Genomic DNA, 20,608 nt, shown 5'->3' with positions numbered 1-20,608 from the left:
ACTTAGTTCTTTAAAAAGTTCTATCAACCGTTTACATGAAGTGGGCAAGACAACCAGGGCGGGCGAGACAACTCGGGGAGGCGAGTTGTTACGCTTGGACAAGCAGGTTAACCCTGGCAGGCGAGACAACTTACTTTCAATGTAAGCACTTTGGCTCAGTAGACTTTTAGGAATTGGATGGTCACCTGAAGATGAGCGCCCTTTAGTTCAGGTGCTCAGTTATACGGTACCAATATTCAAAAGGTCCTTAAACGGATATTTTTCCTAGTTATATTTTTGTATTAACTTTTGTTGTAACTCACGTTGTATATTGTGCTGGGAAACTACTTTTTTGGGAAAGATAGTTGAGGGTGCAGGAAAGGGTGGGGGCTCGGTGGGCGATGAGTGTGGTGGCTATTCTCTAACTATTCCGCATCCAGGCAAGAATGTCGTCGTGATAAAATGGACTTATCTAAGAATGTGAGAGGCTCTTAGTAAACTGGTCTTCTAAATGTCTTTGCTGTACTTAAGTAAGGTTTCAATTAAACCTACTGCTCTGATCACTACATACACAGTATGATATCCTTACGACTACAAACTCCAGCGATAAAAATTCAAACACGCTTTATTCTTCATTCAACGTTAACTGCCTATGACGGCGTGAACTCAACCCATGTGGTGAAAGCGAAAAGCGGTTAAAACTAGAAAACAAACAGATACAAAAACTTACTTAGTAAAATGAACTAATCGTAAACAGAAACTCGACGAAAAGATGCACTTACATTTGTTAGGAGCTGGTAACTGAATTGACTGCTCGAAGCGAAGAAAGTTACAAACAAACAAACAGATTATTTTGGCATGTTTTGAAACATCGATCAAACGGGAGTTAGTGCGCTAATTTTTACGAGCTTTTTGCTATAAACATTTTAAAATTAACACGCATTTCACACTTTTGAAAGACCACGGAACATGGAAATGAAAATGAGTTTTTGTTTTATTTTGTGGTCTTCGAGTAGCGAGCTCGGGAAGTTCAGCAATTTTTGTCTCTGGGCACGATTAAATTTGGGCCTTTAGCGGCTCACCCAGGATAGGATATAGGACATATTAGGGACCGTTAGATTCTAGGACGAGGACAAGATTTTCTCATAGAGCGAGAGTAAGCGCGCGCAAACCAGCGTCATTTTGGCGGGAAAAACGTCATTTTTCATTTTAGTACGAGGTTTTGCATAAATGTCGTCGTGTCAAAACAAGTCAAGAACACGGTAGCAGTTTAGGCATTTTTCGATCAGCAAAAAGGCTTAGTTACCAGCAATAAAAATAACTGAGCAACGTATACTGCTAACAAAGAGTAAGATTAATCTTCCGAGCTATAAATTTTCTAAGCCTTTTGGCCAAAAACAGACAGTCACCACTCGTCCTCGTCCTCGTCCTAGAATCTAAAGGTCCCTATTAAGGAAAATTTGGGAGTAACAATTTTTCCCACCCTAAATGCGGTGGACCGCTTTTAGAAAAACAGCCTCTTAAGCAGTTATCTGACATATCGGATTCCCACATGGCAAGATGTGAAACAGTTGTAAAGAGTTTTTAACTTTTTTTTTTTCTTTTTGCTTAAATGATAAACTCGTTTCTTTGCTGTTTCACTTCCCCACCGACGCAGCACCACATGTACTGCAGTTTCTTTAGAAACTAAACCCCTCTATCTATTTTGTGTTTCTTAAGGTAGCTTAGAATTGGTTTTTCCTTTTCTAATAATAGAGCTGAATCGTTCACTTTTTTAATCCTTGCACTTGAATTTCGGTGAATGCTGCCTAAGAAGGTTTTATACTATGCCGGTGAGCAATCTCTCCTCGGTCTCGCTTTTATTCACACCGAGAACAATTCGATCTTTGATAAGAGAGGTCTTAAGTGTTCCAAACTTAAAAGTTTGGCAAATCCGACTCAAGTTCTCAACCCAGGATGCATGTACGACTGACTGTATGCTCATTGGAAGAAATATATTTTTCTTTCTTGTTGAAACCACGAATCTCACAATCTCACAGTAAAGCTTGGTCATTGTGATATTATGAAGTAGTGATCAATACCGCTGACATAATATCGCGGACTGGTAAGAAACGTTTCGGTGACGTTCTTGTAAGTTTATTTGAGTTTTCGCTGACAAAGACTGTTCTGTTGAATTTGCTCGTTTTGAAGGTAAGGACTAACACATGGTGTCAGAAGTTAGTGGATGACGGTGACGTGTTTGCCGACCGTATTTGTGAAATATTTATTGTGAAAACCTTGGTTCGTTGCTGTTCACATAAATCGAAACCGTGTGATGTAAAATGGCGGCCTGGCGTCTGTTAAACCCGGCGGATCATTTGCAGCTTTCAAGTGGAAATGTATCTCAAAATTTGAAAATATTTAAACAAAAGTGGAGTAACTATAAGCTAGCTAGCTATCGGAATAGCCAGAAAGGAAGATTCCATTCGAGTAGCAACTTTTCTGACCGTGATCGGCGACGAAGCCCTAGATGTTTACAATGCATTCACGTGGGACAGTGACGCAGACAAAGTCAAAATGGATAAAGTTCTAGAGCATTTTGAGCAGTATTGTGAGCCTCGCAAGAATACAATTTACGAGAGGTATTTATTCTTTTCGCGTGGACAGGAAAGTGGGGAGCCCATTGATATATATGCCACTGTTCTACGAAACATGGCAGACTCTTGTGAATTTCAAGATTTGAAAGATTCGTTGATACGCGACCGCATCGTGTTTGGAATCGCTGATCACAACGTGAGAGAGCGTTTGTTGCGAGTCCCAGATTTGACGCTGAATAAAGCTCTAGAAAATTGCACGAGCTGCCAAAGCAACCCAAAGGCAGTTGAAACAAATGCAAAACTTGCACGAGGTTAATGCAGTAGGGAAGAAGAAAGAAAAATTCTTCCGAAAGAAACAAGAAGAGAAGAAGAAATCAACAAACGGAAGTGCTCAGCAGATCGACTGCAAGTTTTGTGGCAGGAAACATGTAACAGACAGATCAAAGTGCCCTGCATATGGCCAACAGTGCAACAAGTGTGGAAAAAGAAACCATTTTGCTGCGAAGTGTACAGGAGGAAGGCAGTCCAGTCGTAATTTACATGCCAATCAGAATTTGAATTATGTGCAAGAAGATTCAGATGGGAGTCAATTTGATGTAATAACTTATCAAGTCAGTGCTGTTGAAGAAAAGAAACACCCAAAACAGTTGTTTACATCAGTCAAAGTAAACAATGCTAAAGATGTTGCATTTCAGTTGGACTGTGGAGCAACTTGTAATTTGCTATCACTAAAAGAATTCTCAAGCATTATGGGGGATCCCAAAGATCTCTATTTGAAGAGAACATCTGCAATACTCAAGATGTACAATGGAACCACTATGACTCCACTTGGAAAGTGCACTCTTAAATGTGCCAAAGGTGAGATGAGTACAGATGCAGATTTTTTTATAATTGATGAGGATGTCAGGCCTATATTGGGCGCTGAGTTATGTCAGGAACTGAAATTAATCAAGGTTATGGCAAGTGACATTTCACAGTCAGAAACTGTGAACGCAGTAGATGACAAGGTTCAAACTGCCCACATTGTTCTAACCAGAGATCAAATTTTGAAACAGTACAGTGATGTTTTTGAGGAATTAGGATGCATGGATGGCCCATACCATATGGAACTTGATGAAACTGTAAAACCTGTTGTCCACCCCACTAGGAAAGTACCTGTAGCACTAAGAGACCGTTTAAAGGAAGAACTAGACAAATTAGTCAGAGAGAAAGTTATCATCCCCGTTACAGAACCTACAAATTGGGTGTCTAGTTTGGTTCTAGTAAACAAGCCAGAGAAGTTAAGAATTTGTATTGACCCACAAGATTTAAACAGAGCCCTGCTAAGAGCCCATTATCCTCTCCCCACCATTGAAGACGTGGCCACTAGGCTATGCAAGGCTAAGGTATTCTCCGTTTATGATGCAAACAATGGATTCTGGCAAGTTCAGCTAGACAAACCGTCGTCACTCTTGACCACGTTCAATACACCTTTTGGCCGTTATCGTTGGCTTCGCTTACCATTTGGAATCAAAACAGCACCAGAAGAGTACAAGCGAAGAATCCATGAAAGCCTACAAGGTCTGAAAGGTATAGAAGACATTGCAGATGACATACTCTGTGTTGGTGAGGGTGACACCTATGAAAATGCACTTAAGGATCATGACAGAAACCTAATTGCACTCCTGGAGAGATGTCGTGAGAAGAATATCAAGTTGAATCCAAAGAAGTTAAAGTTGAGAAAGCAAGAAGTGCCCTACATTGGTCATGTACTGACCCCTGATGGGCTCAAGCCGGACCCAAGTAAGGTCAAGGCAATTCTGGCAATGCCTACACCTTCAGACAAGAAGGCCGTGCAAAGGGTGCTTGGAATGATTACGTATCTTGCGAAATTTCTGCCTAACCTGTCTGATGTGACGGAGCCGTTTAGACGTTTATTAGACAAAGATGTGCAATGGCACTGGAACGATACACACGAGAAATCATGGAAGCAAGTGAAACAATTGATCACAAGAGAACCAATGTTGAAGTATTTCGACCCCAGTAAAGAAGCAACACTGCAATGCGATACATCGGAATCTGGACTGGGTTCTGTCATACTGCAAGAGGGACAGCCTATAGCATTCTCGTCAAGAGCGCTTACGAGTACGGAAAGAAATTATGCTCAACGAGATGCTTCCGTGAAGCATACACTGGGTTGCCTGTGGTACGTGCTACAGAAAATCAGAAGGCACTGAATTGTGTGGTATTGAAATACAGCATTCCAGTCTCTGAAGAATAACAAATAAAAGAGAAGCGAGAAACATTGGCTTCTGGGCTGACATGTTGATAATTTTCAAGTTCCCTCACAACTTCTTTGCACCACAAGTGTGCCCTCTGAGCATCTGACAGCTTTGTAATACTAAACTTCACTGAAGTCAAGCCCTGTTCCGTGGGGTTAGTGTTAGGATGGGAGACCACAACAATCAACCCCTCATAAAAAACAGAAGCATCTGGCCGAAAATACTATTAACGCTAACAAATGCGAACTCAGCGAGGTACAGATTTTGTTAGCTTGCTTTATGCAAAACAAATATTGATGTAAAAGCAAATAACTATTGATACACAGTTTTTAGAAAGAGCAGAAGGAAGTTTTCGGGTCGATCGAGAATGAAATATTTACGACATGAAAACAACATTAATTTTGAACCGTGAATATAGAATATAAAAAGTTACGATCAGCGACAAACATTTTGGGAGATTTTTGCTACGTTCAAGCAAATTGCAAAATCGAAAGTGACAAATTACCATGTACTTCAGGTAAACACAGCTCACTTTGATTTCTGCTCGACGGGCGATAGATTGTTGTCGAAGTCCATTACTCGTCGCTTTCACGATTCCAGGTATTTGTTTTCACCGCCTGCCTAGTTTATCCAATTCACTTTCCATTATTGAGCTCCATAAGGGTATATTTTGTTTAAAGACCACTAAAACGCCATTCGCGTTACATGACTTTCGACGCCATTGCAGGTTAAGTTTATCATTCTACTGTGTCCACCAGAGAAGTCTACGCATTTCCACTACCCTCTCTATCCTAAGAAAATACGAGCAGAAGGCTCTATGCACAAAGACACCACTTAGCAGGGGAGTGACAGGCAAGACTTTTGCCGACACGGAAAAAAAAAATAATAATAATAATCTACCCATTTTCCGACTGGAATGCCTACGGCAACCCAGTAAATAGAGAAAGAGCTGCTCAGCATAGTTCACGGGTGCACACGCTTTAACCAGTATGTTTATGGTAGGCCAATTACAGTACAGACGGATCACAAGCCGCTAGAGAGCATTTTCAAGAAATCTCTGCTTTCGGCCCCCAAAGGCTCCAAAGAATCTTATTACAGCTCCAGAGGTATAGCTTGAATATAGTGTACAAGCCTGGAAAGGACCTATTCATTGCTGATACACTCAGTCGACCGTTCCCAATAAGCCGAGTACAGAAGAGTTGAAGTCGGAGGTTTTATCAATCAAACAGGAAGAGTATCTAATCAAATCCATTGAAGAGATCAACATGGTCGAGTTTCTGGCAATCACAAGTCAACGCCTTGTTAATCTCAGAAAAAAAACTGAACTTGACAAAGGTCTGCAGCAGTTGAAACATATTATCAAGATTGGTTGGCCAGAAACATCAGTCTTATCAGAAATCAGGAGATATTTTGACTTCAAAGAAGAGCTCAGCATCCAAGATGGTATCCTCTTCAAAGCAAATCGAGTAATTGTACCTGTAGCGCTAAGGCCTCACATGACCACGCAAGTACACTCAAGCCACCTTGGTATTGAAAGTTGTTTAAATAAAGCAAGAGATGTCCTGTTTTGGCCTGGCATGATCGTAGAGATCAGGGACTGTGTTTCTAAGTGCGAAACATGTAACAGTTATCAGACAAACCAGCAGAAAGAACCATTCATACCTCATGATCCACCTAAACGCCCTTGGTCTCATGTTGCAACAGACCTTTTCAGTTTTGACAACAAAGAGTGGTTCATCATCGTTGACCACTGGTCAGATTACTTTGAACTGAACCAATTATCCAGTACCAACTCAAGTTCTGTTATCAAGTCTCTCAAGAATCAGTTCGCACGCCATGGCATACCTGATACTCTGTATTCTGACAACGGACCACACTTTGCTTCCAGATAATTCAAAGAATTTACATCCGCCTGGCATTTTGACCGCCAAACGTCTTCACCACACTATCCACAATCAAATGGAAGATTGAAAATGCTGTTAAGACAGCCAAGAAGTTACTAACCAAAGCAAAGGCAAGTGGCCAAGATCTATACTTGGCCATTTTGGAGTGGCGAAACACACCTTCACCCAGTATTGGATCGTCACCAGTACAAAGATTGTTTGGACGACGTACAAAGACACTGTTACCTACAGCAGGAACTTTGTTACAGCCAAAGATCACGGAGGGAACTGAAGACAAGCTCAAAAAAAGAAAGAAAGACGAAAGAAGCACTGTTTTACAAAAAAAGAACAAAAGAGCTTCCTGAGCTTCAACCCGGAGACACAGTGCGCGTGAAACCGCTGCCATCAGATAAAGAAAAGCTGTGGAGAAAGGGATCGGTTGTCAAACAAGTAGCACTTCGCTCCTACGAGGTAGATCTTCAAGGAACTATGTTCAGGAGAAATAAAAGACACTTGGTAAAGACCAAGGAACCATCGCCACAGTTGGATTTGGAATCCCAAGAAAACCTGCCAGCTAGTAGTACTCCTTTACCTGTGGAAGGACCACCTTTGGTGCAACCAAGATCTGGTAGAATCATTCAGAGACCTTGACGACTACGAGATTTTGTCTGAGAAACGTTGTTTAGGACTTTGAACTGTCATCGTCTGACTGATTGCTTTATGGTGAATAACTTTTCATGAGAAGGGAGATGTGATATTATGAAGTAGTGATCAATACCGCTGACATAATATCGCGGACTCGTAAGAAACGTTTCGGTGACGTTCTTGTAAGTTTATTTGAGTTTTCGCTGACAAAGACTGTTCAGTTGAGTTTGCTCGTTTTGAAGCTAAGGACTAACACAGTCATGTCGTCGGACTAATCGAGTGTTATTGAAAGAGTATTATAAATACTATTTAAACCAACTAACCAAAGCTCACCATAAATCATTAGTAACATCGATGTGAATGTTTTCCCCTGGCATTTTTTTTTAATGAAGTTATTTCACCGAGAACCATTTACTGCAGTTCTCTGCATTTATGAAATTTGAGGGAAACATGCGACACAAAAACAGGAACTAAGCGTACACTCTTGCCTTGCAAATTACTCTTCCCAACGATCAAAGGTACTTAGATTCAGAAGCCGAGTATGAAGCACACAGCCCACAGAGATCTGGCCCACGTAGCAAATATAAGCGTAGCCGCTTTTTGGCCCATTTTGAATCCAGTAGGACAGATATAACAAGATTTTGGGAGTTCGGGGTGTAGCATTCTCGCCTCCGTGCGCGCAAGCACGTTAAACATTTTCCGTTCATTTTCTAACCTAACCTCATTGGCAGCATTTATGAATTAAATTAAACTCAGGTCCCTACTGATTTACTCGCACACTGTGAAGCCCACTGGATGTTTAAGTATGCACAAATAAATACTTGAGGCAAAACTTACGCGGGAGAGGTGTAATTTTGTAATTCTGGTTAAGGCTGGTCACTTGCCTTAGTGACAAATTTTCCACCTTGGGAGGGGTCCCCGCTTTTCCGAATATTGTCGCCGCTGGTATTTGTCACAGCCAAAACGAAGCTTGAAGCGTTGGTTGAAACTAGGATAGATCAGTCGTCATGTTTTTTAGCAATCTTCAATGCTCGATTTCGGAGAGCAGCTATTGCAATGTAAATATAAAGCCAAAACAAGTAAAACGCTTGGAAGCAATTTATTTTGGTAGAGACGTGGCCATTGTTTTGCGTAAATTATTTTCCCCCATTGCCAGCGCTGCTTTTTTGTAAACGGCGGCTTTCCCTTCTATGGTAAGCTCAGGAAAGACCAATTTACTGCTTGGTTGCTCGTCCCTCAAGTTGCTTTTTTGTCATCTCCCACTTTTTGGGAGACACGTGACCAGCCTGAGCCAGGGTCTTTCTTTCCTCGCTCCCTCTCGCGTGAGGAAAAGAAAGGGTTGATTGCGAGAGTGAAATCGGAAGAAGAAAGCGATTCCAATCGAAAAATAATTGAAAGCTGGCCGCTCCCTTCAAAATCAGAAAATATCTGTAAGTAAGTTTCGCTATGGAATTGTTTCACTCAATTTCGTTTTTATTATATTAACTCTATTGCTATTTTGTTGATTTTCTATTATTTGTAGTCAAACCGTCGCTGTGACAAAATATCCTACACCTCTGAATCAGGCTTTCTTCTGACCTCACTTCCTCTGAGTTTGAAAAAAGAAGGCATTCAGTCGCCTTCTTTTATGGAATTCTGCAGACAAGGACAAAGCTCCGATGGTCATGATCGGCATTCATAGCCGCAAGGAATTTGTGATAATAGTCAAGCATCCCTGATCCGTTTTTTTGATTACTTGCTGATAGGGACGAGGGTTTTAGTGCGTCTGGTCCTTACCTGCGGACCACAATAACGGCTATGTGAATATTTTCGATACTCGTGATAGCATCCCTTTAGTGCCAGTTGCAGAGTTATGTTCATTTTATGTTTTTTGTCCTTTCATTGAATTTTTCAATTTTGGTTCTCGCATCTTTTATCTCATAGGGGTAATTCCCTTAAGCTCACATTAAAATACTGCATAAGAGCCATAATAGGATCAGCTAAATGTGCACGTGGATGAATGGTTTTGTTTTTTTGGGTTGTCCATGTTATGCGGAAGCAGTATATTTGTTCAGGCTTGATTCAATTTCCCTAACTCAACCGGTATGGGATCTTTGAACTCTCGATTTGAAAGGTGAAGGGTGATGAACAGACTCATTCAAATTGATAGGGAATGACAAGGAACAATTAAGGTATCTTGTTACTCAGGTCACGTGCGTGTGGTGGGAATTGTATTAAAACTCCAGTTAGGGAACTTTTAGACTTCATTGATCTTCAGCTAAGGCTAACTTCGGATCCTTCCAATTTGCTATCAGAAGAATGCGACTCATCATCAAAGGATTTTCAAAGCCCAGCAAATTAGCTGCGTTTTTCAAGGGGAGAAGATGGTCTACTTCGGAGAAGAGACTTTCAAGTGAACAAGAAAAAAACGATCTATTTGACATCAGGCTACCAATTCCTGTGCATGTTGCGGAGGAGGAAGACTTAAAATGCCTCCAAAACGAAGTCAACGAAGGAGAAATACAGGAGGCAGAGCACTTGATCATTCTTTACCGTATTCTACAAGAGCAAATGGTCAATTCGACGGAGGTGTACAATATAGCAGGACAAATGGTCACAGTTGAAGTACTCGAGGATACAGAATTTTAAGGCCTTTACAAGACCCCTGGAAACATTTCTGTACATTTCTGTACACTTCTGTACTTGTTCTTTACTCTGAGCTGGAAAAAAAATTAACTTCTACCACGAACGGAACGTAGCAAAGATGATATGCATCGCTCACTTTACCGATATTTTAACAGACCTTCCGCGTTTATTGTAAGGTAATGGAGGCTAAACATTATAACGAACAGTCGGAAAATCAGGATAGAGAAAAAAAGGTTCGTTTGCAAATGGAATATCTAAACTGAGCTGTCTTCAACTTTGATTTTTGAACTCACGTGCCTTAGGCACGTGAGGGTGTTGGTTTCTGTTATGTAACCGTCAATGCTATGTCATTGTTAAAATGCCTACGGTCAGTTATTTAATTAATTGCAGGTCAGCTTTATCAACAATAGAGGAAGCCTTGAAAGAGTTATAAATCAAAGCGTTTATCATGCGATCACATTTACATCAGGGCGTCACAATCATTTTTTTTTCGGTTAAAGTAAATGTCATTATAATGGGCAATTTTTACACTGAATATTTAAAAACAACTCAATCTCCCCACGAATGCAACAGCAACGAATACATCAGGAACGCCCAGCGAATGCAACGTAGACGAAAAAAGGAAATCATACACGAGATAAAAGAAGAAGCACAGCTGGAGAAGTGAACGACTAGAAGAAGACGCCCAAAGTAATTTGTTCCTACTGTCATGATTATCCCAATGGACAGCTGTATCTTCTTTTTTGATAACGTGGTATTCTCTTCTTATGTTACACCTATAGTAACAGGCCAAACGTTCTAGATTATTTTAAAATCTGTCAATTTTTTTCCTATATTATTATTATTTTTTTTCTTATCTGGTGACCATCTTTTACATCGGAAATATTTCGGTATTTAAGAGACCTACTGTGCATTGTAACTTTCTTTCACATGTGCGGGGGAAAGGTCTTCAGACAGTTGTACATGCCAGACGAAAATCAGAGGGTTAAACTCTAAACCCGATGAAATAAAGGAATGATCCTGACTTAAATGAAGAATTTCTGTGCGTTCTTTTCGTTTTTATGATAATATAACTTAGGAAAAATATTTCTGTAGATATATATGGTAGATTGTCTGCTCAAGCCAAAAAAAAAAAAGAACTCCTTGAAAAAATGCTACAAAACTTAATGTCTTACGTGATTTCCATTTGGACAACTGATGGTCAAATTTTGCTGGTAAATCGTTTGAATCAAACAAAGGAGTCTGTATTACTGAGTTCTCGAGGCAGAAGCCGGGACGTATCTCAACACATCATCACTGAAATATCAATGAAGAAAGCCTTTGTACAACGACAGAGATTTCCAACTACATCTGTTGGAAGAAGGTCTATCGTTAGGCTCAGATTGTGCTTTCTTGTACTTTCCGTTCCCTCACGAGACTGAATCGAACGTACAGTCAAAGATCATCTAAAGCATTACACGTTGACCTCTTTTCAATCATTTGTGGGTTCATTTGATCGCTCCGACATCTAACATTGGAAAGGTCGTAGATTCCGGATTCGAATGTCCTTGTAGTCACCAGAGTATTGCAATGTTAAAAAAATCATTACAGTTGTTCAAATTTCACGAGATGCTAGAGCGAGCGAGCATCTTAGTCATTTATAATCTACGCGGTGCCAACATTTCAGCTTTGATGTTAATTACGTTAATGCTTTTAAGCCCTTTATCTCGGGCCACTCGGACTTTTATCAGTATAATGCCATCCGCTTTTCAGGAATAAAGAGATCAGAAATGAATGAAGAGAGTGTGGTAAACAAATTCTAGTTAATTAATTATCAATGACGCGGTTGAGGGACCGTTTTGTCACGGAAGTCAGTTTTAATAGTTTTACTACTTTTACTACTAAACAAAATATTTCTGATTTCCTTAAACCTGCGTGGAACACTCCGCCAAATCCATATCAGCTTTCCTTTTTGTTTATTTGTTAATTTGCTTGTTTTTCAAAATGTAATCCCTTTACACAATTGCCATCTTGAACAGAGGTTAGCTGTCTTCGCTCAGTCCATATAATTCGCAAACTGCTCCCTTAGAATCGTTGGTCTTCATGATTTGAAGGTATAATTTTTGCCTTTAACTTTTAAAGCAGCACCATTGTGTTCGTAGTCTTCGCACCATGATTATTGAGTGTTTGCGTGAGAGAAAGCTCTGGGAACCCAGCATGATAAAAAAAAAACATACGTGAGCCTATGAAGAAGTGGAAGAAAGGATGCAGGACTCAGTGCACATCGGAAATGTTAAATTATCACAAGACATTGATCCCATATATTATTCCAATTTTATTTAAAGCTGCCTTTTTGCCGAGGGGCAATGTGGTGGGTCACGCCTCATGTATTTCTCCGAAAAAGTCTACCACATTTGTTGCTTCTAAAATGGTTGAAACATCTGAATGCAGCCGAAAAACTATAACTTTATGAAACTGAAGAACATATTTAAGGGCATGTGAGGGACGAGTGCAGCTTTGTTCCACAGTTCAGGAAATCTCACCGAAAGAGATTGGAATGCATGCCTACAGGAAATGTAAATGACGTTGATTCAAAAACTGACAAAACAAGGATAAGCTGTTAAGAATTTCGCGCAACGCGATCAACCATCTTGGGGTCCTAGATCTAGAAATTAAATCTTCCTTGCTGACCCGCACGCATTTATGTCAGTTATGAGAATTTATTGACTCATTAAGGAAGGTAACATCCCCTAGTTGATTATTTTCTTTACTCTCTGTCAGGCTCATCACAATTGAATTCCTTCTTAACAACGTATTTGGTAAAAAGAGACCCTTGAAAATTTACCCTCGGCACTCGACAAAGAACTTTCGCCCCACGAAATGTTACCCTCGACAAAAAGGCAGACAGACGATCCTACTGTTTACATGAAACACATAATTAGGTGTTGACAAAAGGCTTGTACAATAAGGCTTGTACAGGATTCCTTGGGCCTGAATTAATGATAAGTTCAGAGCAACTAAACTGTACATGATTTCACGCAACTATGGCATATGTTACCGTTGGAGATTGTATAAGCCCGGCCCACGAGGGTCCCCGGGCGAGAGTCCCGAACTTATGCAAGGATTCGAGAATTCACTATCTAACCGTATAAGCGGAAAAAAGTTGATCAGTGCAGTGTTTGTTTTGAAGGTCTATCTGCTTTTGACTATATGCTGCTATTTGGAACATGAACTAACTTGAAGCCGTTCTTGCCACTCAAAAATTACTAGCTTGGCAGGGGTGCACAATTCAAAGTGCCAACAATGATGGTCAATGATGAAAGAAGTGCACAATACAAATGACGAAAAATTTTAATGCCTTGTTGTCAGGATCAGGAGGCGTTTATGCAGCATTGATTGAATACCGTCGTAATAGTTAGATGGAAACCCTTGAAGGATGGGTAGAATTTCTTTCGTCTTGATTTCCAAATCCATATACCACAGTGGCAGAGATACAATACTGGCTGAAAGATTCATTTTGGAGGCTTAGGCATTCAGATCGCTGAGGCAATTTCGCAATTATTTGAATAGGTGTATTTTGACTATGTTGGGACGGGGCTTATTTTGAGTCGATGAAACAGCCTTATATATTGCAAAAGAAAAGAAATGCCGTTGGCATTTTATAAAAGAGAATGTAGTGGATTATGAAAGAATTTGTACATATTATTTTAAGCAATAGACTTAAATACACGATGTCGACGTCTTCAATTAAGATTACTGTCGAGATGGGGCATTCTCGCAAGTGAGGAAAAGAAGGTGGTAGTTTCTGAGCTCAGTAAATTAACGGAGATATGATCAAAATATATTTGAAGTGTGGTTTATAAAGGAAAGGGAGAATTGATTCTCATAGTTATCTGGATAATTTAATTGAAGCCGCCTGATTTTTCAAGTGTCTATAAGAGACAATGCGCCTGTGATAAAAAAATCACTTCCATTTTTTTCAGTACTTCAGATTTTGAAAGTGCGTTTGTTTATCACCTGCCTGGCAAAATTTTGAGCTTTGATTTTTGTCCAAAGGCCGTTCACTTTGAGTGTAACTCACGTTTAAAACTGACGATTGGAGTTTCAGAGGGTTGGAGCCGGGGAAAGGTGACGTCAAAGGCTCACTATATATGCAAAACGCGAGTTTAAAAGTCTGAAAGCCCAAAACTCCCGTGCTGCATATTAAGAGGGTGTGAATGGGGTTAACCGACTAGCGATAGAGGTCTAAAAAGTATTACTGACTACCGACAAAACAAGGAAAAAATTACCGACTAGCGACAAACAAATTAACTGGAATTTACCGACAACCGACAAAGGTCGAAAATATTAACCGACAACCAACAGAGTAATGAAATTTTAACCGGCAACCGACATGTGGACCCCCCCCCCCCCCCTCCCCCCATTCAGACCCTCTATTAAGTCTGTGCCGTACACACGCACTGCACTCTTAAACTGGTGAGTCTTTGACGTAATTTTCTCCTCGATCCAGCTCTCTCAAGAAGTTAAAGTCAGAGTAATGGCGGACCATTAAACAGGAGAATTCCAGTTAAGATAAACCAGTGTTTTTTTTTATCAAGGCTTAAACTATGGTCGCTTATCGTTTAGTTTAGACAAATAAGAATTGATATTTTGGTCACAGGGGCACTTTAAATTGTTCAGATAAATGCGAGGATCACTTCTCTCTTTGGTCAGTTTGTTAGCATTTTCTTGGATGTTGACTCGGAGATACTCGCGAAACAATAGACCATATTCGTATTCTCAGTATTGGACTGGAACTACAATAGCTTTCAAAGGAGGCTAATGCGAGGAAATCTTTTCAAATGCAAATACTCTTTAATATATTCCCCCGCATTAGCCTCCATTGCAAGCTAGTTCCAGTCCAATACTGGGAATACGAATATGGTCTATTACGGGTACTTAAACCCACCTCGTTCCCAGGGTCTCTCTTCTTTCCTTTCCCTACGGCGGTGTCACAGTGATATGCATGGGCACCCCCGCGTCCTGGTCATCTCCATTCCCAAATCAATAGTGATATGGGGATCCCCGGTGGTGATGCCCAAAACACGGATTGTTTTAACGGGGCTTCAATTGACTTTACAGAGAAAAAAAGGCGGGATTGCCAATCGCAATATTTACTGCTGAATAGTGTGGGTGTGGTACAGTGGCCGATAAGGACACTTGACCAGAATCGCAAATATCACTACACAAAAACATTTCTCAAAAAAGAATCAAAAAATCCACAACACTAACTCAAAAATAATCACAAATCTCACAACAAAAAGCATTTTTTAACACAGAAAACCACAAGAGTTACTATGGACAACCCGAAAACAGGAAAAAAATTACTCTGCAGAATTTGTGTTGTTGAGAGAAATTTAACACCACGTATTGGGGCCAGAGTAGCTCAACAAATGGGTTTGATTACTGTTTATGAAGATAAATTTGTCACTGATCCCATTTATTGAAGCTCTGAAGAGAGAACGTACCAGATACCAGTTCTCGATGAAATCATTGAGTTCTCACTGAGCTGTTGCAACTCTTGAACTTTAGACCTGCGCTCAGGGTGGACCCGCCGCTGTCCATTCTGTTTGCAGATATGTAAATTCCCATATGATCACGCACGAGCGAATGTGGTCGACAGGAAAATAGAATGTTGGTGTTGCGTTTAACACGAGTTTAATATTAGTCCAACCGAAACGGTCTGCTTGAGCCGGATGCAAACTGCGGCCAGCTAAATGATGGATAAGCAAGAAGGCTTCCATTCTGTGGATGAACAAGTAATATCGCTGCTTCACGGTAGTCCAATGTAACCTGAAGATTCGGTAAGCCCAACAGGGTCAAATGCGTCACCAAGTTCGTCAAGGAGGAGAAAGGACGCCCAAATTAAGGCTGCCATCATGAGCCTTTGAATAAGCAAAGCAGTTAAAGGAGCGAATAAAAAGGAAAACGAGGCACGTGAGAAGGACTTTAAAGACGAAATGGCCCAAAGAGAATTGCAGGTGAAACTGGAATATGGAAAACGGGAAGTCGATCTGTTACGGAAAAAAACGAGAGAACGATATGCCCATAATTTCTGCCCAAGACCAAGCGGAGGTAGCACCGCTTGAGAATGAAATACTGGGACAATACCTTATCGAAGGAAAGAGGTCAATTGAGAGAATGGTCAAGGTCAGTCAAACTTCACCATCTTTGAGACATTATTTAGTTCCCTGTCACTATACAGTTAGTGATCTGAAGAGTAAAGATGAATATTGAAGTTGAACCTGGAATGACAACGGGATATGTTTCCCAAGGAAGTAAGCCAGTTGTTTACCCAGAGTAATTCCTGAATTATGACAGACAAACTGTCATTTCATATAAAGATACTCCCCTCAATACAAGTCCCAAGTCTTTGCCATTAAAGTGCCTATGAAGCGAAATTTTTTTTGCTTAATTATAAAATTTACCTTTGAAAACACACGAATCCCAAGTTTGAGATGTCCACTGTAAAAATTGACGATTTTACAAGCGCTCAAAGTTGGAAATTTTCCCTTCAAAAGTGTCCCTTTGAATCGCGCGGCCAAAACACCACGTGACAATAACCATGACGTCACGTTGTTGCCAGAACTGCAGATGCGATATGGCGGATAGTAAGAAAGACCAGAGAAAGCGAGGACGATATTGCGTTGCTGGAGTCCGTAATAAGCAAAGCTGTACGAACCGATCATACACCGAAGGCATGCGAATGCACCAGTTTCCAACTGATCCGGCTGTGAGGGCAAAATGGCTAAGATTTGTGCGAAAACACAGACCGGATTTTGCTGATCCGACATCGCGATATGCGTCACTATGTTCAGCCCATTTTGAAGAGTATTACTACACTCGGAGCTTGGCGATTATCGCCGAAATGGAGAAGAAAGGGGAGAAAATGAACGCAGTTCTTAGAAAAGGGTCCGTCCCGACCAGAGATGCAGTCGATCCTCCAGCTCTGAAGGACTTAAGCCACCGACAGAAGAGACAAGTAAGACGATTGTTTAAGTTTACATTGAGCGTCCTTATTAGTAACTTACACATGTATTTCATTGTTGATATTTGTAGTTTTACCTGCTAAATTTTCCATTTTAAAGAGTGATCAAGATTAGTATTATATAGCTTTCTGTTTGGAAATTAATTGCTTAGCCGTGGCTCTAAATGTTTATAAGTTGAGCTGATCGCATGAGATTCGCTGGGGCTGCTTGACGACGGGGTCTGATCATGAGACTCAACCAAAATCTAGAAGTTTACCGATCGATTGTTTTACAATGATAAAGTTTTCGAGAAATATGTCTTTTGTAGGTATAATCAACAGAACTTTACACTTCACGGCTTTCACGAGTCATGTTTCGTGTTTTACAATTACTGGAGAAGCTTGTAGTCACGACGTAAGCTAACCCGTATGTATTTCATTATATATTTTAGCTGAAGATGAAAGATGAAAGAGGCCACCTAGGACAATGTTGCTTGAAATAAAAATTGTAAATCAGAATCAGACAACAATTTGTTCCTAATTAAAACATGTAATTACATAATTACAGTGTAAATAATTGTTACCAATGATAAACCATGTGTGACTGATAATATTGCATGTATACAGCTGGTAATTAAATGCTTATACTTGTAAATTAATTTCATTGTACTTAGGCTATGTTGAAGATATGAAGAAACTGCTGTTTACTTTGACCAAACCAGAGATGACAGACGTGTACAACAGATATGCGGCCAAGGTGCCAGAGCCTCTCAGTGCACAGTTTAAGGACCGCTTGGATAAACCATCAGCAGTGAAGGCATACATGGAGAAACATGAACATGCCGCTAATAATGATGTCCCCAACTTGGAAATAAGTCAGTTACCAGTGACTTAGTAGACCACCTACAACTCATTGGTGAATCCTAAAAACTTAACCTGAGCACGGTTGGCAATGATGTGAATACTCAGCGTTTGAATAGACTGAGTTTTGGTCTCTCGTCTAAAGATCATTCAGAACCAGTAATGGTGAATGGAGCGTTTGTTATTGACAAGCTTAATATCCCGTCCATCAAACTGCCGAAAAGGGCAGCCACCGAATAGTGGAGTAATTTATCGGGTATCGACTTACCTGATCTTGACGGCTGCGAAGCAATACTTCTAGTTGGATCTGATATGGCCCACCTGCTGATTCACCACATACTTCAACAGTGGCAAGTTTCGAAGATCGGTTTGAAGATTTTGCAGCCCATCGTTGTCCCTCGATGGCACGGCTTACATCATGACGAGTGCCAAAGCGTTCAGTTGCACATCTTTTGTGATGTATCTGAAATCGCTTACGGAGCGGTTGCCTACTTCCGTACGATCACTCTTGGACAAGTCAATGTGAGCTTTGTTATAAGCAAAACCAGACTAGCACCGATCAAGACATTGACCATACCACGTTTGGAGCTGAAGGCTGCGGTTGTTGCTGCTAGACTGAAAAGCGAGATACTTGAAGAGTTAACGAAACGTGTTTTTGTAGCGATTCCAAGATCGTATTGCACTACCTCAGCAACGCCCAGAGAAGATTCAGCGGGTAAGTGTCACACAGGGTCGCCGAAATCACCTCCAAATCAGACATCAATGAGTGGCATCACATTCCTGGCACAATGAACGTAGCTGTCGGTGGATCAGCGGTCCTCAATATTTGACGCTACCTTAGGAGGAATGCCGACTTTCAAAGAAGACTTGCAAGTCAACGAAAGCAAATTGGAAGTCAGGGCCTCAGTCCTAACAACGCTGACCGCCCCTTCTATGTTTGTAGTAGAATGGGAGAAGTACGCTACCTGGAAAAGGCTTATCCGGTTATACGCGTGGTGGATGAGGTATAAGTTCAAGCTAAGGTGCAAGGCAAGGAGACGGAGCTCGCCTCCAGAGCGACAGACCAAGAACTTGTGCGCTGATGACCTCGAGGAAAGCTCGTCGGCCTTGTGCATAATAGCCCAAATTGAATCGTTTGAGGAAGAGTATAAGGATCTTCAAACAAATCGAGCACTCGAGAGTAAGAGTGCACTGCTCCCATTGCAACCATTCCTTATGGAAGGAGTGATCAGAGTCGGTGACCGACTAAACAAAGCTTGGATACCCTTTGAAGCAAAACACCAAGTAATCGTCTCACCAACGCATCCTTTGACGAGATTATTGGTTCAAGACCTTCAAGAGAAGCACTCCCACGTACGAAGGGAACACACATCGGCTCTTGTGCGCCAGAAGTACCGCATTTTACGAGGGAAATCATTCGTCAGAAAGATCGTTAATAACTGTCTTCACTGCAAAAGGAGAAGAGCAAAGCCAAACGTACCTCTGATGGCTTCCTTGCCCGAAGAGCGACTCGCCTTTGGTAAGCCTCCGTTCGCGAACACTGGCGGTCCGATGAATGTTAAGAGAGGAAGAGTTGTTGAAAAGAGATGGGGATGCCTCTTTACATTTTTTGACCACCCGCGCGGTTCACGCAGAGCTAGCAGGCGACTTAAGCACTGATTCCTTTATCATGGCTTTGAGAAGATTTTGTGGAAGAAGGGGCAACCCCTAACACAATGCGTTCGGACAACGGATCGAGTTTCGTTCGAACTAACCGGAAACTGACAGAGGCTTTGAAATCACTGAGTCAACAACAGATCACTAGAGAGCTGGCTCATGAAAGGATTGCATGGTACCTCAATCCCCCTTTATCCCCACATATGGGAGGGATATTCGACTCTGTGGTCAAGCAAGTGAAGAGAGCATTAAAGGCTGTCATAAATGACCACGTTCTGCCAGAAGAAACACTCGATACAGTCCCTCTCGAGGCAGTGAATAGTTGACCACTTACCGCAGTCAGTGATAGTGTCAACAGCTCATCCGGTCGATTGGAAGAACGTGAAATTAATAGCCGCAAGAGATAGAGAATGGCCCAAGCACTTGCTGATATGATATGGCGACAGTGGCGCGGGGAGTATTTTTCCAATCTTTCGATTCGTTCGAAATGGAACAAGGAACAGCGAAACCTAAAGGAAGGTTACTTAATCCTGTTAAAGAATGACGATGCTCCCCGGTCACATTGGCCCCTTGGAAAAGTTGTATAGACCTTCCCTGGAGATGATGGTCGAGAACGCACGGTAAAAGCCATGACCCCTAACGGAACCTTGATGCAGCTTGCCGCGAATATATGCCTGTTAGAAGAATCTGCTTGATCAGGAGCCCATTTATTGAACATTGCAGAACAGTGCTTTACTGAAAACATTTGTAATATAACAACAGTTTTCTTGTTACTTGTGAATTAGGTTGTCGTTCGTATTACTCAATTACTTCGGTGGTGGGGGGGGGGGGGGGGAAGGATAGACCCGCCACTGTTCATTCTGTATGCAGATATGTAAATTATTGGTCCAACCATAGGGTACTGGCATTGTGTATTAGACTGTGAATCCAGTTTGCTGACAATGTTTGCCACACCATTTGGAAGACACCGATGGCGCTGACTACCAATCGCTCCGTCAGTTGCTTCTGAAATTTTCAAAAGAGGGTCCACCTATCACCTATCTAGAGGGTCTTAATGGAGTTCTCGGCATCGCAGATGACATCTTGATCCATGGAAACAAAAAGAATGAGCAAAACACCATCACAGACCATAACAGG

General features: G+C 41.2%; 1 protein-coding gene across 2 annotated transcripts in view; it reads right to left on the bottom strand.

Moving 5' to 3' along the window:
• Positions 1-11,692: 11,692 nt before the first annotated feature.
• The window catches only part of LOC138050431 (uncharacterized), a 28,697-nt gene continuing 19,781 nt past the window's right edge, over positions 11,693-20,608 (bottom strand). The window contains exon 3 of one of the 2 annotated variants that reach the window (XR_011132611.1): positions 11,693-12,191. The gene's annotated coding sequence lies outside the window, so the exon portion shown is untranslated. The remainder of the gene's footprint in view (positions 12,192-20,608) is intronic. The other variant, XR_011132612.1, reaches the window with a different exon arrangement.

This window comes from Montipora capricornis, chromosome 6, assembly GCF_036669925.1.
Source record: "Montipora capricornis isolate CH-2021 chromosome 6, ASM3666992v2, whole genome shotgun sequence".
NCBI lineage: Eukaryota > Metazoa > Cnidaria > Anthozoa > Scleractinia > Acroporidae > Montipora > Montipora capricornis.
The sequence above is the reverse complement of the archived record's forward strand: the minus strand, read 5'-3'. Positions and strand labels throughout refer to the sequence as shown.